This window comes from Sciurus carolinensis, chromosome 10 (assembly GCF_902686445.1).
Source record: "Sciurus carolinensis chromosome 10, mSciCar1.2, whole genome shotgun sequence".
NCBI lineage: Eukaryota > Metazoa > Chordata > Mammalia > Rodentia > Sciuridae > Sciurus > Sciurus carolinensis.
The window spans coordinates 28,335,680-28,361,837 of NC_062222.1; the positions used below are offsets into that span (position 1 = coordinate 28,335,680).

At 42.9% G+C, this 26,158-nt stretch overlaps 1 protein-coding gene across 1 annotated transcript in view; it reads left to right on the top strand.

The window, feature by feature from the left end:
- The first annotated feature begins 220 nt into the window (after positions 1-220).
- The window catches only part of Trim2 (tripartite motif containing 2), a 199,360-nt gene continuing 173,422 nt past the window's right edge, over positions 221-26,158 (top strand). The window contains exon 1 of the mRNA XM_047566345.1: positions 221-239. The gene's annotated coding sequence lies outside the window, so the exon portion shown is untranslated. The remainder of the gene's footprint in view (positions 240-26,158) is intronic.

Below are 26,158 nucleotides of genomic sequence, written 5' to 3' on the forward strand. Positions count from 1 at the left end.
GGACCCTGCCTGACGGTGGGGCGTGGCCGCTGGGTTGCAGCGCGCGCGGAAGAGTCTGTTACATATATATTTGTTATAAAACATTACTTTCAGTGGAATATTTGGCTTTGATATTCTACTTTGAAAAGAGAACCACTAATTTCTTCGGGCTTGATAATATTCAGTCTCTCTCGAGGAGCTGCCTGAGCTTTGGATATGGTCCAGGTCAATGAGGAACTGCAACGGAGCCCCCCAAAACAGTAAGGTTCTGTTAGCCAGAGTCCTAGGGACAGACGCAAGCGCTGATTGATATGCGCGACAGAAACACCAGGGATGAGGCTTTGCGCTCTGCCTAGTGCCCAGGGTGTCTCACAGATACCCAAGAGATCGACTAGAATGGGGTTAAGCGTCGTTGGGTAAACTTCTTTTATATTTGAGATGCGGGTTAACTAGAAAGGTACCGGCCTCTTGTTTTGATTCAAAAATCCTGTTGCGAAAAGGATTTTTGCTCAGAGGAACGATCAGAGGTTTCTGGAAATTTCTTAAGTCAAAGCTGGCATTCGACTCCTTTCCCGATCGGTCCCTACACAGTCCTAACTGCGGCATCGCCGAGGCCGAGACAGGGTGACTGCGGTGGAACTCGGACTCAGTCCCCCGCCTGTCATCTTTGTGTCTCCTTATGGGGGAGGGGCGACTGTCTGACACAGTTATTAAACCTGGCAGCTGCGTTGGCGGCACTGAGGAGCATTTTGAGTGTGCTCGCAGAAAATAAGGGGCTTCCAGCTGGCCGCCTGCTTGTCGTTGCTGGCTGCTGAAAGGCGTGCAGAGCGCTCTCTCGTCCTTCTCGTTACAGTGGCCGGGGGAGAGCGCGCGCTTGGAAGCCTCTGGAAACGTGAGTATCCGTGACCTCGGCGCTGCTGGCAGACCGCTCTGCTCCGACGCTTCCAGCTTAGCGGTGGGAACGCAACGACAGCCACCAAAGAGCAGGCGCGCGGAGGACCAGGCTGCGGGAGGGTCCGCGACCACGTCGCCACGCCTTGTCTGGGGGTGGCGCGTGCTGGCGCGGCAAGTTGGCGACAACGCTGGCGGCGGCAAGAGGGGGCTTGAGAGCCGCGCATCTCGCTTATCACTTGGGGACGGGTCTTGTGGTTTTGTGGACGAACACACAAAGAAAGACCCTTGAGCCGAGGCAGCGGGTGTAGACGGCCCCGTCCAGCCCCCATTCCCTCGGATCTTTGTGAGAAAGGGGACAAGCTGCATCTCCCGGCTGGCTCCAAACAATGAGCTGAGGCTAGAGTTTCCCCGCCCATGGGGACTTCTGCGCGCTGCACTGTGACTGCTGCGACCCCCTCCTGCAGCGTCCGGGGCGTGGCGACCCCGGGGTGGGGGCGCGCGCGGCTGCGTCTGGGTCCCGGCGGGCGGCGAGTCCGGGCTGCGTGGGGATCTCAGCGCCTTTGGGATTTCAGAGCCCCGCGGGCTTCGGGCGCTGCCACGCCCCGAGCGCACTCGTTCCCTCGGCTTCCTTGCGCATTGTGTTTGTTCTTACAGAGCAGACATTTTTGGAAACCAGGCATTAAAAGGAAAGATCTTGATTTCCTCCTTTCTCCCGCAAAATACGAGTGTGAAGGGGTGTTTTATATTTATTTATTTTTATTTTAGTTTTTTACCATCGACGGTTATTGGGGGTCTCGAAGTTCATCTTGGTTTTTCTGTTTAATTCAGGACAGAATTTCCAAGTTTACAGAGCTGGCATCTTTCAAGGTCTCTGTGTGGTTTGTACATTTCTTAGAAGACCTTGACTTTTCCTTAGGGGTTCAAAGGAGCGGTTATCAGAACAGGACTAAAATGGCATGTTTGGTGTGCATTTCTGTGTCGATCTGGTGCAGGCCCAAATGCATGATAAGAGACACGGCTCTGCTGGTTCACAGCCTAACTCCTGCTGTCTCTGAGCCGGCTTCATGATGTTGGTTTCTGGTGTCTGGTCTACCAGGTCAAAGTCTGATAGCTGTGGAAGACCTCACCTTCCTTAGGGGACTTGGCCAAGCCAGAATTCATTCAGTGTGGGGAATGTGGGCAAGGAATGGACAAACTACTTAAACTTTCCAGGTCTCAGTTTCCTCGTCCATAAAATGGACCCAACAAAGTAATATCCATCTACCAAAGCAGAATCTGTCTAGCCTAAGAGGCTAAGTTTTGTGCTGGACTTCCCATTCAGTCTCTTACTAAGCTGCTTCAGTTAACCTGACATTTGAGAATTGGCTTAATGAGAGCTTGTGAGAAAGAAAGGAAACATTACAAAATGAATAAAATTTTTTAAAACCTCAGAAAAGCAGTAATCACATATAGCTTAGAAATGGCCTAAAAACAGATTACTCAATTGATTGTAAATGACTTAATTTATGGATTAAAAAACTAAAACTATTATGAACCTACACATAGCCCTTTTAATTTTGCATATCAGTTATACCCCTGGCCCCAAGTGAGGCTTGATGATTTGTGATTAAATTCTTCACAAATCATGATTATCCATCCTGGAGTGTGACTTCTCAGATTTTTGCAAATGAGTTCTTTGTTAATAAAAACCAGGTTATGATTGAGTAAAATGTTGTGAACAGAAGTTAATGTGATTCTGAGATGTTAAGCATGACGTTATAGGACCAGAAATAAGTACTGCTATTGAACTTCTAGTAAAATAATGATTAGGGCATTGTGGGTTCAGAATGGGGACCACATGAAGAAGAAAGAGGAGAAACAAACAAAAACAACAAAAAAAGAGGCTTGTTTAGAAGGAGAAGAGGAAGGGGCGATTTAATTAGTACCCATGTGTGAGATGCTAATTGAGGATAGAGATTGTGATTTTCTATAATGAGAAACTTCTAAAATGGCGAAATAGACCACTAAGGAGCTTCAAGAAGAAAACAGTTTGTAACCTGCCTTTCTTGGCCTTAACCCAGGCCTTCTTAACCCTGACTGCACACTGGAATCACCTGGGAACCAGGCTCAGATTCTGACTTAACTGGCCTGAGCCAGGGAAGGATATTTTCTGAGAGGCAAAATGCTTGGTAGAGAGACATTGGTCTCTGCCTTCAATGGCACAGTCTGTCACTTCAGGGGTCTGGCGGGGGAGTCCTGAGACCCATGAGGAGCCGGGCCTGGGGAGGGTTACACAGGAAGAGCTATTGTACACACTCCTGCCAGCCAACTTTGCCAGGCCTTCTGATTTATTGGGGGAATCTGGGAATCTAGCCTTTTATTTATTAATATGAAATCTCCAGATCGTTAAAGGTTGGCAACTAATTAAAAGTTTAAACATTTAAAAGTGTATCATGTTTGCCAGACAAAATACGCCTGCCGAGGCCGGTCTACAACCCAGACTGGCAGCTGCAGCCAGACATTTGCCTTTGGGGGACAGGAAAGAGGCACAAATAAAGGCTGAACGAGCTGCCCTCCCAGGACCTCTTCCAGCTTCTGCTGTATAAGTTTCTGTCCTCTTTTTAACACGAAGAAACATTTCTTGACCACAGTCTTTTTTGGGGGGCGGGGGGAAGGATATTGGGGATTGAACTCAGGGGTAATCCACCACTGAGCCACATCCCCAGCTCTATTTTGTGTTTTATTTAGAGACAGGGTCTCACTGAGTTGCTTAGCATCACGCTTTTGCAGAGGCTGGCTTTGAACTCATGATCCTCCTGCCTTAGCCTCCCGAGCCCCTGGGATGACTGGCGTTCACACCACACCATGACTTGGCCACAGTCTTTCTAAAGACCATGTATTCTTTGCCTGAGTTCCAGCTTCTCCATGGGATTCTCTGGACTATTGGAATAGAGGAATAGTCTCTATTTTCTCTGGCTGTAAATAAGGAGGTTGGTCACTGGAGATTAACCACACCTACCTCCTCATCTCCGCCTGCAAGAACTCCCTTGCTGCCTACACCAATGGTAGAGATGGGGTGGTTGGGAATTGGGAGGCCTGGGACTGTCCTGAAACGGCCTCTGCTGCCTGCCACTTGGATTGCAGAGGTGGGGACACCAAAACATGGATTATCCATGCATGTAGGCAGCACTGGTGGTGAAGTATGATTCTACGAATGAGATTCCAAAATTCTCAATTCACACTTTTCTTACATTTCCTTCCAGCTTTTGCTAAGCCACAAAAGCAACAGTATGTTTTCATTAGCAGAGAGGAAGCATTTGGTACCACTCCTTACAGACAGGAGCATCTTTGCCAAACATAGGAACAATTCAGGAGACCAGGAAACGGGAAGAGGCCAGATTCTCCCAGTGTCTGCCCTCTGTGTCGGGGTTCTTGTGTTTTGGTTTGTTTTTATATGGTTTGTTTTGAAACATAATAACAGTACATATTTATGGGGTATTACTTCATGGTTTTGAGTTTTGTTTTTTGTTTTGTTTTGTTTTTGTGCCAGGGATTGAACCCAGGGGTGCTTAACCACAAAGCCACATCCCCAGCCCTCTTTATTTTGAGACAGGGTCTCACTAAGTTGCTTAGGGCCTCACTAGGTTGCTGAGGCTGGCCTTGGACTTGCCATCCTCCTGTCTCAGCCTCCTGAGCCACTGAGATTAAGGTGTGCCCAGCTCTTCTGTCATTTTAAAATCAGATTCTTTGTGTGTCCGCCCCTGCCCCTGGCCCTGAGATGTTTGAGTTCCTTATGTATTCTGGGTATCAACTGCTTGTCAGATGGACAGTTGCAAATATTGCCTTCCTTTCTATAGGTTGCTTCCACTCTGCTGATTGTCTCCTTTGATGTTTAGCTTTTCAGTTTGATATAATTCCATTTTGTTCCAAGTACTTCTGAGGTCCCATTCCCCCCCACCCAAAAAAAAAATCCTTGCCCAGACTAATGTCAGGAAACATTTCCCCTGTTTCATTCTAGTATTTTCATAGTGTTGTGTCTTACAGTTAAGTCTTAGGCTATCTTGTGTGTAGTGTGTGTGTGTGTGTGTGTGTGTGTGTGTGCGTGTTGCTGGGGATCAAGCCCAGGGCCTGGCGTCTGCTGGGCATGTGCTCTACCACTGAGCTACAGCTCCACTCCTTTGGTCCCCTTTGAGTTGATTTTTGTAAAATGACGAGATGTAAAGTTCTACCATCTGTATCTGCTGCCAGTGGATGTGCGGTGGTTCTAGTGCCGTTTATTGAAGAGACCACCTTTTTCCTGACGTGTGTTCTGGGCACCTTTGATGAAAAGAGTTGTCACATTTTGTTTGGATACTGGAAGAAAACGTTGAGGACTGTGGTGGGGGATGGTTTGGATGCTGGAAGGCAGAACACCTGCCTCTCTGTGTCTGAGGCCCCTGGTGGGGTACTAAGACCAGGGTGGCGCCTCCCTCCCTTCCCAATGACAATGCACCAAGAGCCTTCTAGGGCGACAGAGACCTGTGTGTGCAGTGGCAGAGCTCAGGGCAGAGCAAATGAGCCCTGACTCAGGCTGATGCACAAAAGCTGGCTTTGTTGGAAACATCTGTTAAGCAACACTGCACCGTACATAGGTGAAGTCGGCATTCTTACAGTTTCCCGTGTTCCCTCTCCACAGGCTCTGGAGGAGGCAGAACCAAAGTGCGGATGAACAGGTGCCTGCCTTCCCTCCAGAGGCCAGGACAAGCCTCCCAGAGCCATGGTCATGCTGTCTCAGCCCTTTTGCAATCAGAAATGCAGGGCTTACGATTCCAGGATTGCACTTGCATTGAGAACCCAGTGAGAGTTTTGAAGTTAGAACATGGAAATGGCCCAGGGAAAAGGAAAGGAAATAGGATCCAGGTGTTTGCAATCTACTTGCCAAAATGCAGGAAAATGTTACTCACAGGGACAGAAGCCACCTCAGCCCCGAAGCTGAGCCTCCAAGGCCATAGGGCGGGGTCAGGATGCCCTACCCTGGCATCGTCTTCCTCTTTCTTAGTGGCTGCATGAAAAAGTGGTTGGATTTTTTTTTTTTTTAAGAATTTAGTCTTTATTTTATTTGTTTGTTTATTTATTTATTTTTATGTGGTGCTGAGGATCAAACCCAATGCCTCACCCATGCTAGGCAAGCGCTCCACCACTGAGCCACAAGCCCAGCCCAGTGGTTTACTCTTTTCCTGGAGTTGTGGACTAGCAGGGTTCACCCTGTCAATTGCTGCCACCAGCTGGGACCAGCTCCCCAAACTAGGGCCTGGGTGACTAACAGGTGCTGTGAGGCCCATCCAGTGGTCTGACAGGGCCTCACCTCAATCTGCAGAGCAGCCTCACTCACCAAAACATGACTCCGTACCCATTAATATGTTCGGTTTTTATGTATCCATTTTAAATGAATTTAATTAACATTTTCTTAAAAATTCTGTCTCCCTCCGTCTCATTTCCTGTCAGAACTGTATGGCTGCCTCTCTGTTGGCCTCTTCAGCCCACTTTCTGCTTTCCTCCTATCTGAGGGAATGTTTCTGATAACAGCTTGCCTTCCTGGTGTGGTAGTACACATTTTTAAGAATCCCATCACTACTATTGTAACGTGGTTGACGAGACAGGCAAGAGCAGCTTAAGTTTTAGTCAACCCTGTTGACCCAGAACCACTAATGAGCTGTTGCTGCCTCTATGTGTGTTTGTGTGTGTGTGTGTGTGTGTGTGTGTGTGTGTGTGTCAGAGAGGGGGGAATGGTGCTGAAAATTGAACCCAGGACCTCATGCATGCCCAGCAAGTACTCTACCTGCTGACCCACATCCTCAGCCCTGTCATTTAAAAACACAACAAATAGTTAATTGAAGTGTTTTCCCATCTCTAATAGGAAATAAAATTTCATCAGAAAATTTTTTTTTTCAATTCAAAAACGCTTGTCTAAATCTGTGAGAAAATCAGCTCCCAAGATGACCTGTCAACAGGCCGAGGCAACTGCTGTCAGCATCGCATCATTGGCCAATCTAGCTGGAGAACTAGTATTAGCTGTGAATTTATATGGCATAATTGTAATAAGTTATCCCAGAAAAGTTATGCCTACTCATTATTGCTACGAGAGCTGAGCTCTGTGAGATTCAGCACTTCAGTGCATAGGATCATCCATTTCTGCTCTTCTATTATTATTCTTGCACATTTTCCCACAGTACTTTTAGGCTATTTTTTAAGTAGAAGTTACAACCTCGCTATGCTTTCTAGCTTGGCGATGAGTAACATTTCCATTGTTATATCTCTTATTTTACAACTTTCCCCAACTGCTTTGTGCAATTTTTGGACGATGAATCAGCTGTGATCTTCACACTGTGGTTTTTAAGCATCTTTTCATATACCTTCTGGGTAAACTACTCCTCTGAAATTGTTCTCCCTACACTCCTCCTCTCCCCTCCTTAATTCCTTGGAGTTAGTCTTTATTAAACATCATCAGAAGAGTAAGCTGATTCACAGAATAAGCATTCCTAAGATAGTCATAGCAAAAATCACTAATCTCTTCAGCTTCCCCAAAGGAAAATAAATGAGTCTTATAAATCAGGATTTTGAGAAGATAATTGTTTTCTAAGCTTCAGTTGTTAAAAACAGGGGGATGAGGGTCAGGGACTAGCTCTCAACCTCACAAAAATAAAGACTTCATTTTTTGTTGTTGTTTTAGGGGTTGAATTCAGGGGTATTCAACCACTGAGCCACATCCCCAGCCCTATTTTGTATTTTATTTGGAGACAGGGTCTCACTGAGTTGCTTAGCACCTCACCATTGCTGAGGCTGGCCTTGAACTTGAGATCCTCCTGCCTCAGTCTCCCGAGCTGCTGGGATTACAGGCTTCCAACTGTTCTTTCATTCACATTAGTTTTGCTAGGAGGAAGAGGAGCCTGGGCAGACCACTGGCCTATGCGAATGAACTCATCATTGGTGGAGCTCTTTGGACATCCCTTTACCGCCCACCCTTCAGTATTCTGAGTAACAAAGATGTGATTGTCCTTTGAATTAAAATAGCTGCTTTGTTCTCAAAACTCAATATGAAATTTTGAAATGGGGATTGTATTCCTTCCTTTACACAGAAACACTTTGCAAGCAAATGTTTATAACCAACCCCCTACAGCTTTTACAAGCCTAGAGATGGAGGAAAGATACACCTAGGCCTCGTGCCAAAAAGGAACTAGCATGGATTTGAACCAGCACAGTATATGGCAGGCGTTATCCTTGTCTCTGCACATACACACTCCCATGCAGTCCAAAAAGGAATTCCAGACAGCGTTGTTCTAATTTTAGAGGTAGAAAACAGACCCAGGGAGGTTGAATATATTCTCTGAGGTCACCAGCTAATAAGAAGTGGGCCCAGGGGTTTGACTCAGACCTACCTGACTTTAAAACCATCGCTTTTTCCCATATACTCTACACACCATATGATGCACAGCAGAAGGACTTGGAATATTTTGTCCCCCACATGAGGTTTCACTAGGGTTCCCTGCTTAGGGAACTTCTAAGAACTCTCACAGACAAACCCACATATTTCCTGGTAAGGGTTGTTTCATGGGCCACTAGTGAAAAATGCACTGTTGTCTTCAGTGGTTGACTTTTTGTTAGGGAATGAAATTGGAAAAACAGATAAGGCAAGACTGGAAAAACCAAGTGCTTAAGCAAACTTGATCACACCCAGAGCATGAATAAGTCTTAAGAAGCTGAAAACTCTTAAATCAAATTCATGGGCACATTCTCTCTGTGTGGGACAAGCTCGGCCAGCTTACTCCTAGGAGAAACTGTTTGCTGTCTACATTATTACCAAATTCCTAAACCTATGAGGGAAAGGACTCTAGTTTTAACTCTTTATTCTGGCACTTAGTAACTTAGCTTATTGCTTGGCATATAGTATGTGTTCAATAAATATTGGTTTGAGCGGGAGTTCCCAAGAAATAGGACCAACTAATTTATACAGATAGAGATGATGTAGATAAATGCTATACTGTGCATCTGAAATGTCTCCCAAAGACCCACGTGTGAAGGGCTTGGCTGCAGTATTGGGAGGTGGTCAAATCTTTAAGAGGCGGAGCTTAGTGGGAGAAAGTTAGATCATTGGGGGGCATGTCCTTGAAAGGGATGTTGGGACCTCATTCCTTTTGAAAAAGAGATAAAAACAATCAGAAATCTTACTACCCTGGTTCCTAGTCTCCCTAATTCTCTCTCTGGAGGTAACCAATATTTCCAGCCCTACATGTACCCTCCCTGAAATGTCCTTGCATATTCACAGAAGCTAGTAGATCCTAAGTTACAGTACGTGCCAACCTGGTTTTCTTTCCAACACTCTCTTCTCTTTTTCCTTCTCCATAACTTAGTCATAGTACAAGTCTTGAATACATTACTATTTATATTCTTAGGACTATGTAAATATTGTCACTGCTGAGTCAAGAAGTGTTTCCTTTTATAGACTGAATTTGTTTTAACCAGAGCTAATAACTACTTCATTTTTTTCACTAGATTTTCCAGGGGCTTACTGTGAATGTTCATATCAAATGCTCCAACAGATTTGACACGTGGTTATTAGTACTTTTTTCATTTAGAAAGTTCCAAATATTTTATTTGTTCTACCTGTCCACACTCTTCTGAGCCTTTCTTCTTAGTCCTCTGTCCCACTTCACTTTGGACTTTTTTGGCAGTGAGCCAATTTTTCTTTGGTTGACCCCAAAAGGCAGTGTCAGGTCCATTTAATTTCTTCTAAGTCTAAAAAGCCTCCTAGTAGTGTATCTCAGCAATGGAGCAATTATCTAACATGGAATTGGTCCTGGGTTGATTCCTAGCACTGAGAGAGAAAAGGTGTGCCCTTAAGAAGCCTCCTAAGGATATTTCTGCTGTGGGTAGATGCATTGCTTTTTGGGAGGATGAAAGGGAACAGGGTCTGGAACACCCATCAGGCAGTGTACAGACTTCACTTTATTTTATTATTTTTTATTCCATTTATCTATTATTTTGGTGCTGAGGACCAACTCCAGGGTGTCACACACGCTAAGCGAGTGCCCTGCCACTGGGCCACATGCCCAGCCGGACTCCACTTTGACCTGCAGCTTGCAGTTTGATGTGCTCCCACCTCTCAGGGGTCTGTCTGGAGACGGCAGATTAAATTTCTTCTCTGCAGGGGAGGCCGTACATTTTTCAACATTCGACTTTATCCTGGGGGCTGTGTATGGGAAAACCAGTCATATAGTGATATCAAGATTATGGACTCTGACCATATTATAGGCACGGTGGCACATACCTATAATCTGAGTGACTTGGGAGGCTGAGGCAGGAGGATCTCAAGTTCAAAGCCAGCCTCAGTAACTCAGTGAGACCCTGTCTCTAATAAATACAAATAAAGGGCTGGGGATGCTGCTCAGTGGTTAAGTGCCGCTGGGTTCAATCCCTGGTACCAAAAAAAAAAATGAACTTTGCAGCCAGAATGTTTCAGGTTCAAGTTTGGTTCTAGCAGTACCACCTGGTCAAGTTCCCTAACCCCTGCAGTCTCTTGGTCAAGTTGCCTAAACCGTTGGTGACAGCTTGCTCAAGAGGAACAGCACCATGTCCCTAGAGGTGCAGAGCACTTTGGGATTTTCTCTTTTTATCCTGCACTCTCCATCTTTGTACTTCGAGAATGCTGTCTTGCACAACACACAACCAAACCAATGAAAGCACAAAGAAGTAAAACCTCACACATGATCTGGCCGCAATGATGGTATGGAGTTCCCCACTGAAGGAATTCATTGTTCACAGAATTTGGCAAGAGGAGGGGGGAGAGTCTCTAAACAAATAGCCTATTGAAAAATATACCATGACTGGATTCTGATGCAATGGCAAATTGAAAGATGTCCTAAATGAAAATTTTGTGTTACAAAAGCATCAAAAGCTATTCAAGAAATGGCAAAGAAGTAAATTTGTTTTGAGGTCTTCTGGGCTTTCAGGTTTGACTTTGTCCATGGAGACTTGAACAAGTGGTTTCTGCTCAGTTCCCTGCAGTAGTGAGAACCTTCTAAGGGTCTAAGGGGTCCTTCTTGGCTCTCTATGGCTTCTGGAATAAGTACAAGACTATGGGGGTGCAGGGAACTCTACATCCTCCACAGTAAGGGATGGAGAAGAGTCACTGCCCAGAGACATGCACACATGTCAGACAGAGTTTGATCAAACCCACACCAACTTAGAAGGAGACTGACGTGGGGTTTCATGCCCATTGGGTCTAGCCTTGCAGGGATGTTTGAGGCTGGTCCTAAAACCCTCCACCCAGAATGTCTCTTCTGCAGACTTTCTGGCTCAGAAACATAGAAAATGACAAAATAGAAAGGTGTTGGGATACATGAAATATCAAAACATGTACTTTCCAAGGCTCATTTGCCAATTTTCTTGTCATTTACTGAATTCTTGATTTCTTTGCTGATTTAAGAAAATAGGGAAAACGGAGCCAGCTATTCATAAGTAAACATTTTCAATAGAGGGAATTCAGAAAAGTGTGTGTACAGGATTTTTTTTGGTAGCATTTGTTTGTAATAGTAATATAATTACATTAGGGAATTGGTTAAATAAATTATGCTACATTCATAAAATAGCATGTTACATAACCACATATACACATGCAGAATGGGATTATAGATCTAAATCTCTCTATAAGAAAAGTTATCCATGATATATTATTCATAAGAAAGCAAAAGAAATGATAAATCATATATATATGAAAATTATATATATATATATGATTGTGTTTGTTTTTTGTGATGCTGGGATTGAACCCAAGGCCTCACATTGCTAGGCAAACAATCCAGGGACTGTTTTTATAAGCCACCAGCAATGTGCTCATTTGTTAAGCAGTCATTTCTGTATGGTAAGATGATAGGTGATAATTGAATTTTGCAAAGAACATTTGTTTCTTTTGAAACTTGAAAAACTGTGTGTAGTCTTATAGTGAACAAAGGCAGACAGTGCGAAGCATAAAAATAGAAGAAAATAATCTTAATAAATACATATTGGATAATCATAATTGAGATTAACACTCTAGAGACTTTGAAATATCTCAGTGTTAATTTTTCCATTTTCTCGAAACCAGTTGAATAGGCTTAGAGATATAAAATGGCATTTCTTCAATTAGCATGTATAATGATAGAGAGTGGCTGACTTAATTGCTTTGTTAAAAGGTTTTGAAAATATGTTGCTTTTTTTCCAGCTCTGATCTAGCACTTATTCAATATTCTTTGAAAGAATTTTACTTGCTACAAATCCTTTAGCAGTGGAGATATCTTGTTTTCTTTAAGAAATCAAGGGTTGGGGATGTAGCTCAGTTGGTAGCATGCTTGCCTCGAAAGCACAAGGCCCTGGCTTCAATCACCAGCACCGCAAAAAAAAAAAAAAAAAAAAAAGTCAATCAATATGTTTTGAAGAGCAGAGAGATTATCACTCATGACAAATTTGGGACCAATATTTCAGTCAGATTCTTGAAAGAAATCTATCACTGTGAACAAACTGCCTTGGAAAATGTAGACTCACACAGTGATTTAATGTATAGACTTAACATATCTGTTTGCTTTATTTAATGATGCCTACATGTGTTATTGGGGAGACCACAGCCCTAACTATCAGACTCCTCAAAGACAAACTGTGTAGTGGACCCTGCTTATTACAATTTCCCTTGGAATATAAATTTTCCCTTAATTTCACTTGCCTCTTTGAGGTAGTAGTTTTTTCCTATCGTTCTGATGTGACTTAAGCTTTATAAATGTATACAATTGTCTGTGTGCCAGTGGATATAATGTACACATGAGTATGCATGTATTTATATGATGTTTTATGGAAAAAAAGATTCTTAACCCATAGCATTTGTAAAGATTTTAATGCTTTATAATCCTTCATCATAATGTTGAAAAAAAGCCCCGACTTTGTGAAATACTTTTCAAGCCTCCCAGGGAGTGTAACTGGAGTGTGTTTGAATTGTCAGTGGTGTTTGGCGTCTCCAAGTGGCATTGATCCATGTCTAAATATGGCGCACAGGAACCTTGTGCCTTTCACTGGCCGGCACAGTGCTCTGTGTGAGTAAGGCATGTGTCTCTCTGCAGCGGTCATCGACACAATCAGACACATTCTAATTTCAGCTGCGTCTACACCACAGATGTGTGCTGGTGTGACCGTCCAAGAGAGTATCGATGGCATCTGCAGCTGGGGTGTGGATGGTACGCTTCAGCTCACTGCACAGCAAAATGCATGCTGACTTGAATGGCCTGATTGTTGGGTCTAGGACTGTTTTAAATGAAAAAGAAAAAGGAGGCAGAGAAAGACAAGAGGGAAGGGAGGGAGAGGAAGAGAAGGGAGATACAAAATGAGACCAAGTTTAATCAACCCCAGTGGTAATTTTCATTCCTAGTGAAACAAGCAAATTAATCTACACTAGTACATTAGTCACTGTCCATCTTATCGACTTTTAGGGGAAATGAGAATATATTTTGTGTTAGCCTTTCATCACTGTGACAAAATACCTGAGAAAAATAACTTGAAGGAGAAGAGATTTATTTTGGCTCATGGCTTCAGCTCCATAGTTCCCGGGCTTGAGGTGAGGCAGAATATCGTGGTGGAAGGGTGTGGCAGAACGAAGCTGTTCATCTCATGGTGGCTGAGGAAGAGAGAGAGAAAGAGGGAGAGACGGGGCCAGAGACAAGATATAGTCCCGAAGGTCATGCTCGCAGGAACTCCCTCCTTTCAGGTAGGTCCTACCTCCTATAGTTTCCACCACCTCCCAATTGTCCACTGGCTATGAATCAATGTATTGATCTATTGACGAGGTTAAGTCCTCAAAATCCAATCACTTCCAAAAAGCCCCACCTGTGAACGCAACTGACTTGGGGACAAAGGCTTCAACACACGAGCCTTTGGGGAACATTCATTCCAGATCCCAACTATAACACCATTTTAAAATAAATTGGCGGGATTGTCTGGGACTCCTTGAGCACTAGACATGGCAGTTCAACAGGACCCTGCCTGAACTTTGGGCTGGTGACAGAGGCGCCGCTCCCGCCCGAGAGCTGCGGTGCTGGCCCGGTCACTTGCAAAGCATCTTGCTATGTCCATGTTGTATTTATTTTTCATCATGTGGTCCTGCTGCAGGGACCCTGGGACCCAAGCTGGTGAGCACCAGGCAGCCGTTCTCTGTGTGAGCGCTCATGCACTCTAGAAATTGGAGGCAGCTTAGAGCTTTTATTCCTTTTGGGAAAGGGGATCAGAGTGGGCCTGAGAAACCAGCTCAGAGGCCCCACAGATGATGTGCAGATTGAGCCCCACACACCAGGGATCCCAGCCCAGGGCGGGGTGAGGGTGGGGACATCTGTCCCTCTGCTCACCAAGCCAAGCCTTTCACCCTTATTCAGAGCAAGGTCAGACCTGAGAATGAGACACGTTTTAACCTCTTTCTTTTCTTTCTTTTTCTTTTTTTTTTTTTTTCTGGTGCTGGGGGTCAAACCCAGGGCCTCACACATGTTAAGCACATGCTCTACCACTGAGCTACACCCCAGCCCTGGGCCACCTTTTTCTAATCACTCAAAGGGCTATTGGTGGATTCCCCACCTAGATAGTAACGTTAGAAATAACTAGTCACCAGGACTAGGCAGGACTAGACCGACCTATTTTTATCTTATTCAAATTCATAAATAAGTGAGTTGCAGTACTGCGGTTTAGAGAAGTGTCCCCAAAGGACCACGTGTTGAAAGCTTGGTCCCCAGCTCACGGTGCTATTAGGAGGTGGTGGAACCTTTAAGATGTGGGGACTAGTGGGAGAAAGTTAGGTGATTGGGGGCATGCCTTTAATTGGGACAATGGGACCCCATCCCTTTCTCTCTCTCTCTCTCTCCTTCGCTTCCCAGCTGCCATGAATGAGTAGTTTTGCTTCACCACATTCTCCCCTCCATAGTGCACTGCCTCACTACAAGGCAAAAGCAATGAGTCCAAGCAACCAAGGACCAAAACCTTTCCTCTTTATAAGCCGATTATCTCAGGTATTTTGTTATAGTAATAGAAAACTGACTAACACCATCATGACTAGCTGCTTTTTATACATGAGGAAACAGAGGTCTAGAAAAACTAAGTGGCTTGCTTCAGATTGCCTGGTGAGTAAGGGTGTGGGGCAGCCAGCAGTGGAACTGCAGATCCAGGAGTTTGTTGATCACTATATTCAGTCTGGGAAGGATCAGGGTTTTCTGTGACCAAGTGGCCAAAAAATAAAGCACCATCGATATTTATCCTGTACATAGTTGACTTTTGATCATGTCTCATTTAACTCTGTACCACTCACAGTTCCTACCACAATGCATTTAGAACAGGAGAATTTGAATAAAACCAGAGCAAATTGGTTAATGGGAAAAAGGAATGCTGCATCTTGGTTCAAGGGTTAGGGATATGGCTTTAGTGACTCTTAAAATATTTTTCTTTGGGTAAATTCCAAAATTATGCAAAAGTAGAAAGAATAGTATAATAACCCTCATGAGGCCACACCCTGTGTCAATAATCAGCCACATTTTTGGTATCATTTGTTTGTTATTTCCACAATCCCACAGTGCTGGGGACTCGAACCCGGGCCTCCAGCATGAGAGGCAGGCACTCTACTAGGTGGGCTATATGACCTGCACTAATCAGCCACATTTTTGCCAATCTTATCCCTGCTGCTTTTTTGCTATATTTTGTTTTGTCTATTTTGTTTTGTTGATATATTTTAAAGTAAATCCCAAATCTGTTCATTTACCCATGAATACTTCAGTATGGAAAACTCACAGATAAAGACCTTAAAAGAGATCACTGCCAGGCATAGTGGCACATGCCTATAGCTACTTGGGAGACTGAGGCAGGAGGATCACTTGAGACCAGGAATTTAAGGCCAACCTGGGCAACTTAACAAGGCCCTGTCTCAACATAAAGCAAGTGAGCAAACAAAAAGGAAGCCCCACTGTGTGCAATCCTTATACCTGGCAACACTGACAGTAATTTTTACAAGTATCTTCTAATATCTAGCCCATACTCAGATTGATAATGTCAAAAGCATCTTTTTTACTGTTAGTTTGTGCAATCAGAATAGAAATTATGTGCACATTGCATTTGGCGGTTATGTCTCTAGTCCTGTTTTCTCTCATAGTTTCACTTTCTCTTTTTTAATGACTTTTTTTTTTTTTTTTTTTAAGAAACCAGGGCATTTGTGCTTTACAGTGTTTGTGTGTGTGCACCTGTGCCTGTGCACATGTATGTGTGTGTGTGGGGGGGAGAGGGTATGGGGAATTGAACTCAGAAGTTTTTGCCTCTGAGCTACCTCCTCAGCCCTTTGTTTTATTTTATTCTATTCTTTTTTTATTTTATTTTGAGACAGAGACATAAGTTTGAGGCCCATCCTCAAATTTGTGATCCTCCTCCCTCGGACTCCCTAGGAGCTGAGATTAGAGGCAGGCACCACTTTTGCTACCTGGCTCATTGTAGTGATTTCACACTGACTCTGGAAAGGCTTCCCGGGAGGAAGATGATGATGCCTGATTTTCAGGAGATTTGAGGATTCTGGTTTAGATTATTATTACTCATTCAGCACTCGTGTATCAAACAACTCCTCACTGTGTGCCCACCCTGTGTCCAAGGAGACACAATGGCATCCTGGTGTCCAGCCTGCAGTACAGCGATGTGTGACCACAAAATAAGGTGAGAGGTAAGAGGCAGTATTCTTTAGATGGGACAGTGTGAGGACTGAGGAGTGACATTCTGAGATCTCAGTATGAAGATCTGGAAAGGAGGGGCGAGGGCAGAGGGCCAGAATGGAGGAGGGGTTGGTGAGTCAGAGCCAGAGAGCTGAGCCCAGGGACCCAACACAGGGAGGTCACAGGACTTGTGGGGCTAATATCCCCACCTGCTCCAGAGAAGAATGGACTTTAACCTGGGCACAGTACAAAATGATTTTTGTCACATTGTAGCCCCAATTTTTAAAATTTTAAACCAGGAATTGAACCCAGGGGCATTTAACCACTGAGCCACATCCCCAGCCCTCTTTTCTATTTTATTGAGAGACAGGGTCTCGCTAAGTTGCTTAGGGCCTTGCTAAATTGCTGAGGCTGGCCTCGAACTAGTGATCCTCCTGCCTCAGCCGCGCAGGGTGCTGGAATTTCAGACGAGCACCCAGCAAGTGGCCCCAGATTTTAGTTGCTTACCAGCTGAACGTGGAGGAATGTGGCTGCAGCACAGTGACTCTTAGGTCTGGGTTCAGACTCGCCTCACCGCCCTCCCCCGCACGTGCGCTATGGAGCGCGAGAAGGGCAAGAAAGGAAGACTCCACGTTCAAGTTCAAAACCCTGAAAAACAAATGCAGGGACATCTTCTTAAAATCGCCACAGGAGGGAGGAAACCAGAAGTCCCAGGTCCCCAGGAGGGAGCACCAAGACAAGGGCTTCTGCCCTGAACACGCTCGGAGGGAAATTTGTCCCCACTCTGCACCAGTGTGCCACCCAAGCTCAGAGACCTCAGGGTGCCCGAGGGGCTGAGAACGACTCCGCCCAGCAGTGAAGGCCGGCGTCCAGCCGCAGCTTCTGAGTGACAGCGCCGTTCTCCGTGGCAGCCCTCAGCCCTCCTGTGGTTTTCTTTCCCTTTCTCTGTCCTTCTGCTGACAATCAAGGGTCCCGCAGTTTGAAGGTGCAGAGTTATGCACCGAGGTGGCCTCCCTGAAAGTGCAGTCGATCCATTTTTCTTGCCAGCAAACTTTGACCTTCCCATTCTCTCTCTTAAACTTGATCTTCCCATTCTCTCTCTTAAACTTGACCTTCCCATTCTCTCTCTTAAACTTGATCTTCCCATTCTCTCTCTTAAACTTGACCTTCCCATTCTCTCTCTTAAACTTGACCTTCCCATTCTCTCTCTTAAACTTGGCCTTCCCATTCTCTCTCTTTAGCTTTTCAGGTGATAGTAACACCCCAGAGTCAGTTCTATGTCTCAAGATGAAGAGAGGAGGGATGTAAGAGGTTCCTGGGGCAGGTAGGGTTAGGTGTGGGACTTCCCTGTCCAGCCTCAGGCCCACTGAGGGTGTGGCAGGGACCAGGCAGGAGGCTCCCCGAGTAGGGCAGCAGCCAGCCGGCTAACATCCTGATTTTACTGAGAGCAGCATGTTTTTGTTTGTTTGTTTGTTTTTCATTTTGGTACCAGGAATTGAACCCAGGGACCACTGATTGAACCACTGAGCCACATCCCAGCCCTTTTTTTTTTAAATTTATTTTTATTGTAAACAAATGGGATACATATTATTTCTCTATTTGTACATGGAGTAAAGGCGTACCATTTTTGTAATCATACATTTACATAGGGTAATGGTGTTTGATTCATTCTGTTATTTTTTCTCTCCCCCCCCACCCCTCCCACCCCTCTTTTCCCTCTATACAGTCCTTCCTTCCTCCATTCTTGCCCCCTTCCCTAACCCTAACTCTAACCCTAACACTAACCCCTCCCAACCCCCATTATGTGTCATCATCTGTTTATCAGCGAGATCATTCTTCCTTTGGTTTTTTGAGATTGGCTTATCTCACTTAGCATGATATTCTCTAGTTTCACATCCCAGCCCTTTTAAAAAATATTTTATTTAGAGACTGCCTCCCTGAGTTGCTTAGGGTCTCACTAAGTTGCTGAGGCTGGCTTTGAACTCGAGATCCTCCTGCCTCAGCCTCCTGAGCTGTTGGGATTACAGGTGTGCACCACTGCCACCGGCATATTTGTTTGTTTTATTTTTTTAACAAATTTTTCACTTATTCCTCTATAAGCTCATTAATTAAAAAATGCATCTTTACGTTATAAAATGAAAGCCATTAACTACTACCTAAAGAATTAGCTCAACAAAGCTTCAGGGAACTCTACTGTGCATGGATAAATAAGCTATCAACAAGCCTGGCTCTTGCCATAGACAGATAAGAGGAAAATAAATCTCAAGGGTGCAAATAGAGTATGTCCTGAGTCACCTTTATCAGACACATGGCAAGATATTGATTGCCACTGTATCTGAACAAAACTCAGACAACTATTTCATAGCCACTTGTTCAGGAGGAGGCTTAAGTGAGCTCTTTGTCAACATCTGGCTCAGTTTTTTCCAGTGTGTTGATTTCATCAGGCAATGACTCAGATGACCTGCATGGCAGGGTGTCCCCTCCCATCTTTGCTGCAGCATTGGTGATAATATCTAATGCTGCGGTAACGGTGGCCTTCACAGTGCCGGGAAGCAGGGCTGGGAGGAGGACGTGGGAGACAGGGGTTGCATGGCTAATCTAGGAAAGACCACAAGGAAGCTGTTCTGGATCCCAGAACAGGGCTTGACAGCAGGAGAAAGGCAGATTCGTGAATTTTAGAGTAAGACAACATTCAGACCAGAAAGAAATAGTAGCGGTTGAAGTAGATGAACGTGCTCATTAGCCTATATGGATCGCTACCCAATGTATATATGAATCAGAGTACCATATGTGACCTTGTAAATATGTACAGATATGTGTCAATCAAAACATTTTCATTTTAAAGAAGGCAATAGACCATATATATAAACAATATGATATCTTTTGAATTTGGAGTTTTTTTGTTTTTAATTAAATAATTTTTTAAAAAGTGTTATCTGAGGGACTGGTGATGTAGCTCAGAGGTTGAGTGCGTACCTAGCACACTTGAGACCTTGGATTTCATCTCCAGCACAGCACCGTTCTGTGAGGATCAGGGGTGTAGCTCAAGGGTAGAGTACTTGCCCAGCATGCATGAGACCTTGGGTTTGATTCCTAGCACTGAACAGTAAAATCATTTTTAAAAATTAAGCTTGTCTCAAAGGGTATCATTTTTAAGGTAATAAAAAGAGATTCCTGGTTGAAGAAATGTTAGATTCCTGCATACTATAAACTTGTATTGGGGTTTCGCAGTACATATTAATACATTAAGGTCTCTGAGAAGTCCCACAATAAAAAAAAAAAAGTCTGCTTAATTCAAGGTGTTCCAGACTTATTTCCCCAACTATTTTACCCACTAGTGTCAGCTATTAACTACTCTCCAAGACAATTACTCTACCCTGGACAACACTGCATCAAGATATCTTTGAGAGGAAAAAAAAAAGATACCTTTGGGGTCATGAAGCCTTAGGGCACTGTATTTAGGTTCATTGTGAAACAGCGCGTCTGGTCTCTGCTCATGTGTATTTCTAGCAAATGGGGCTTAAGTTACTGTTTAAGCATAATCACAAGACTTTTTTTATATACTGAGTTTGGAAGCAGACAGAAGCTGCAGTCTTTTGGGGGGGAAGGGAGATTGACACCCGAGAGCGTTTTTTTTTTTTTAAAGGAATATTTAGAAAATCAACTTTGTGGCAAGGCTGCGCTGCAGCTTCTGTGAGTGTGGCCCTCAGGTCATCCCAGCCCTCCTGTGGCACCCAGAGCAGGGACCCCACCACAGACTCCCAGCACCAGGGCAGGATGCCTATTAAGCAGACAGTCTTTACGTGTGAGATTGTCATTTTGCTGAATCCACGTGTTTAACTGGGCAAGCGTCTCAGCCTCTGAGTTCTGTCCTACACAATCAAATTCTGAGTTCATTCCCCAGTTTTATGTAAGCTGGTGAGGAGATGAAGATGGATACTTTCATTTTCCATTTGAAACCTGCAGTGAATAAAATGGATTTGCTTTGTCTTCAGAGAGTTAAAAGATAACATGGTAGTTCTGCCTCCTGTGAAGCTCACTGAACAAGCAGATGATTTGACTTCCATGAATTAACAGCCCCATTAACCCCAGCCATTCGGGTGTACATTTTTAATAATTTTGCTTTAGAGTAATGGAAGGCTTTCTTTTGTGACGTGCATGCACATTTCACGTGCCATCTCATTAGCTTTCACCTTACCCCCAGGATGAGGGTTGTTATTATTCTCGTCAGGGGACTGGGGTTTCCAGACTGCCTCGGGTCACACAGCTAATTGGGACATGGCCGGAAGCGGAGCCCAGGGCTCCCTGATGCTGTGTCTTAGCTGTCAGGGCGCACAGACTTTGAAAGGCAAATTCTTGATGTTGCCGTCCTACCCAGGAAGATAAAAAATTAGTCTCTTGGGAAAAAGACTAATCCAACCACTCCTCCGCCAGCTCCTCTGGGCATCTCAGTGAATATTCATTCATTCATCCACTCATTCATTCATTCCATAAATACCGTCACTTGTGGCTTACAACAGGGCTACGTGCTGAGAAATGCCTCCTTAGGAGAGATTGTCCGTCATGTGAGCATCATAGAGGGCGTGTGCACAAACCAGGAGGGACTAGGTCAATCACTCCATGCGGCTTCTCAGTACAACCAAGAGATGGAATAAACTTCTAAGATACAGGAGGCCTTGGCTGGGGTAATATAATATACTATCTTAGAGCACACTTTTTTTGTTTGGATGGTTTTGGTTGGTTTTGATACTGGGGATTAAACAAAGGGTGCTTAACCACTGGGTCACATCCCCAGTCCTTTTATTTTTTATTTATTTTTTATTTTTTAAAATTTATTTTTATTGTAAACAAATGGGGTACATGTTGTTTCTGTTTGTACATGGAGTAACAGCATACCATTTCTGTACTCATACATTTACATAGGGTAATGATGTTTGATTCATTCTGTTATTTTTTTCCTTCCACCCCACCCCTCCCACCCCTCTTTTCGCTCTATACAGTCCCTCTTTCCTCCATTCTTGTCCCCCTCCCACCCGCCATTAAGTGTCATCATCCGCTTATCAGCGAGATCATTCGCCTTTTGGATTTTTGAGATTGGCTTATCTCACTTAGCATGATATTCTCCAATTTCATCCATTTGCCTGCAAAGGCCATAATTTTATTATTCTTTATAGCTGAGTAATATTCCATTGTATATATATATACCACAGTTTCTTTATGCATTCATCAATTGAAGGACATCTAGGTTGGTTCCACAGTCTGACTATTGTGAATTGAGCAGCTATGAACATTGATGTGGCTGTATCTCTGTAGTATGCTGATTTTAAGTCCTCTGGGTATAGGCCAAGGAGTGGGATAGCTGGGTCAAATGGTAGGTCCATTCCAAGTTTTCTAAGGAATCTCCACACTGCTTTCCAGAGTGGCTGCACTAATTTGCAGTCCTACCAGCAATGTATGAGTGTACCTTTTTCCCCACATCCTCGCCAACACCTATTGTTGCTTGAATTCTTGATAATCACCATTCTAATTGGGGTGAGATGGAATCTTAGTGTAGTTTTGATTTGCATTTCTCTTATTACTAAAGATGGTGAACATTTTTTCATATGTTTGTTGATTGCTTATAGATCTTCTTAAGTGAAGCATCTGTTCATATCCTTAGTCCATTTGTTGATTGGATTGTTTGTATTCTTGGTGTAGAGTTTTTTGAGTTCTTCATATATTCTGGAAATTAGTGCTCTATCTGAAGTATGAGTGGCAAAGATATTCTCCCACTCTGTAGGCTCTCTCTTCGCATTGCTGATTACTTTCCTTTGCTGAGAGAAAGCTTTTTAGTTTGAATTTATCCCAGTTGTTGATTCCTGCTTTTATTTCTTGTGCTATGGGAGTCCTGTTAAGGAAGTCTGATCCTAAGCCAACAAATTGAAGATTTGGGCCTACTTTTTCTTCTATAAGATGCAAGGTCTCTGGCCTGATTTCAAGGTCCTCGATCCATTGTGAGTTGATTTTAGTGCAGGGTGAGAGAGAGGGGTTTAGTTTCATTCTGTTACATATGGATTTCCAGTTTTCCCAGCACCATTTGTTGAAGAGGCTATCTTTTCTCCATTGCATATTTTGGCCCCTTTGTCTAGTATGAGAAAATTGTATTTACTTGGGTTTGTGTCCATGTCCTCTATTCTGTACCATTGATCTACCTGTCTATTTTGGTACCAATACCATGCCGTTTTTGTTACTATTGCTTTGTAGTATAGTTGAAGTTCTGGTATTGCGATACCCCCTGCTTCATTCTTCCTGCTAAGGATTGCTTTAGCTATTCTGGGTTCATTCTTCCAGATGAATTTCATGATTGCTTGCTCTATTTCTGTAAGGTACATCATTGGGATTTTAATTTGAATTTCATTGAATCTGTATAGTACTTTTGGTAGTATGGCCATTTTGACAATATTAATTCTGCCTATCCAAGAACATGGAAGATCTTTCCATCTTCTAAGGTCTTCCTCAATTTCTTTCTTCAATGTTTTGTAGCTTTAATTGTAGAGATCTTTTACCTCTTTGGTTAGATTGATTCCCAAGTATTTTATTTTTTTGAGGCTATTGCAAATGGAGTTGTTTTCCTCATTTCCCTTTCAGATGTTTCGTCACTTGTGTATAAAAATGCTTTAGGTTTATGCGTGTTAATTTTATAGCCTGCTATTTTGCTGAATTCATTGATGAGGTCTAGAAGTTTTCTAGAGGAGGTTTTTGGATCCTCTAAATATAGAATCATGTCATCAGCAAATAGTGACAGCTTGAGTTCCTCTTTTCCTATTCGTATCCCTTTAATTTCTTTGGTCTGCCTAATTGCTCTGGCTAGAGTTTCGAGGACAATGTTGAATAGAAGTGGTGAAAGAGGACATCCCTGTCTTGTTCCCATTTTTAAAGGGAATGGTTTCAGTTTTCCTCCATTAAGAATGATATTGGCCATGGGCTTAGCATAAACAGCCTTTACAATGTTCAGGTATGTTCCTACTATCCCTATTTTTTCTAGTGTTTCGAGCATGAAGGGGTGTTGTATTTTGTCGAACACTTTTTCTGCATCAATTGAAATAACCATATGATTCTTATCCTTAAGTCTATTGACATGATGGATTACGTTTATTGATTTATGGATGTTAAACAATCCTTGCATTCCAGGGATGAACCCCACTTGATCGTGGTGCACAATTTTCCTAATATGTTTTTGGATACAGTTTGCCAATATTTTGTTAAGGATCTCTGCATATATTCATCAAGGATATTGGTCTAAAATTTTCTTTCCTTGATGTGTCTTTACCTGGTTTGGGTATGAGGGTGATATTAGCTTCATAGAATGAGTTTGGTAGGGTACCCTCTTTTTCTATTTCCTGGAATACTTTGAGAAGTATTGGAATGAGATCTTCTTTGAAGGTCTTGTAGAACTTGACTGAGAATCGATCTGGTCCTGGGCTTTACTTGGATGGTAGGTTTTTAAGGGCTTCTTCTATTTCATTGCTTGATATTGATCTGTTTAAATTGTGTATGTCCTCCTGGTTCAGTTTGGGAGGAGCATATGTCTCTAGAAATTTGTCAATGTCTTTGGTAGCTTCTATTTTGTTGGAATACAGATTTTCAAAGTAGCTTCTCATTATGTTCTGTATCTCAGTGGTGTCCGTCATGATATTTCCTTTTTCATCATAAATTTTAGTAATTTGAGTTTTCTCTCTCCTTCTCTTTGTTAGTGTGGCTAAGGGTTTGTCTATTTTGTTTACTTTCTCAAAGAACCAACTTTTTTTTTGTCAATTTTTTGAATTGTTTCTTTTGTTTTAATTTCATTGATTTCAGCTCTGATTTTAATTATTTCCTGTCTTCTACTACTTTTGCTGTTATTCTGTTCTTCTTTTTCTAGGGCTTTGAGCTGTAATGCTAGGTCTTTTAGTTGTTGACTTTTCATTCTTTTCTGGAATGCGCTCCATGCAATGAATTTTCCTCTTAGTATCGCTTTCATAATGTCCCAGAGATTTTGATTTGTTGTATTGTTGTTCTCATTGACCTCTAAGAATTTTTTTATCTCCTCCCTGATGTTTTTTGTTATCCATGTTTCATTCAATAGCATATTATTTAGTCTCCAGGTGGTGGAGTAATTTCTGTTTTTTATTTTGTCATTGATTTCTACTCTCAGTCCATTATGATCTGATAGAACACAAGGCAGTATCTCTATTTTTTTGCATTTCCTAAGGGCTGCTTTGTGGCATAACATATGGTCTATTTTCGAGAAGGTTCCATGTGCTGCTGAGAAGAAAGTGAATCCGCTCATCGATGGAGGAATATTCTATATATGTCTATTAAGTCTATGTTATTTATTGTGTTATTGAGTTCTATGGTTTCTTTGTTTGGTTTTTGTTTGGAAGATCTATCTAGTGGTGACAGCGGTGTGTTAAAGTCACCCAGAATCATTGTGTTGTGGTCTATTTGATTCCTGAAATTGAGAAGGATTTGTTTGATGTACAGGGATGCACTCTTTTGGGGGCATAAATATTTACTATTGTTATGTCTTCCTGATTTATGGTTCCCTTAAACAGTATGAAATGTCCTTCTTTATCCCATCTGACTAACTTTGGCTTGAAGTTCACTTTATCTGATATAAGGATGGAAACCCCCGCTTTTTTACTGAGTCCATGTGCGTGGTAGGTTTTTTCCCATCCTTTCACCTTTAGTCTGTGGATGTCTTTTTCTATGAGATGAGTCTCTTGCAGGCAGCATATTGTTGGGTCTTTCTTTTTAATCCATTCTGCCAGTCTATGTCTTTTGATTGATGAGTTTAGGCCATTAACATTCAGGCTTATTATTGAGATATGATTTGTATTCCCATTCATTTGGCTTATTTTTGGTTTTTAAGTTGGCTTGCTTTCTCCTTTGAGTGAGTTTTTCTCTAAGGTAGTTCCTCCCTTTGCTGACCTCCATTGTTGTTTTTCATTTCCTCCTCATGGAATATTTTATTGAGAACATTCTGTAGTGCAGGCTTTCTATTTATAAATTCTTTTAACTTTTGTTCATCATGGAAGGATTTTATTTCATCTTCAAATCTGAAAGTTAGTTTTGCTGGGTATAGGATTCTTGGTTGGCAACCATGTTCTTTCAGAGCTTGAAATATGTTGTTCCAGGCCTTTCTAGCTTTTCGAGTCTGGGTTGAGAAGTCTGCTGCTATCCGTATTGGTCTCCCCTTATATGTAATCTGATGCTTTTCTCTCACGGCCTTCAAAATCCTATCTTTATTTTGAATGTTAGGCATTTTCATTATAATGTGCCTTGGTGTGGATCTCTTGTGATTTTGTGCATTTGGTGTTCTGTAAGCCTCTTGTATTTGATTTTCCATTTCTTTCCTCAGACTTGGGAAATTTTCTGATATTATTTCATAGAATAGTTGTTCATTCCTTTGGTTTGTATCCCTGTGCCTTCCTCAATCCCAATAATTCTTAAATTTGGTCTTTTCATGATGTCCCATAGTTCTTGGAGATCCTATTCATGATTTCTTACCATCTTCTGTGTTTGGGCAACTTTATTTTCAAGATTAAATATTTTGTCTTCATTGT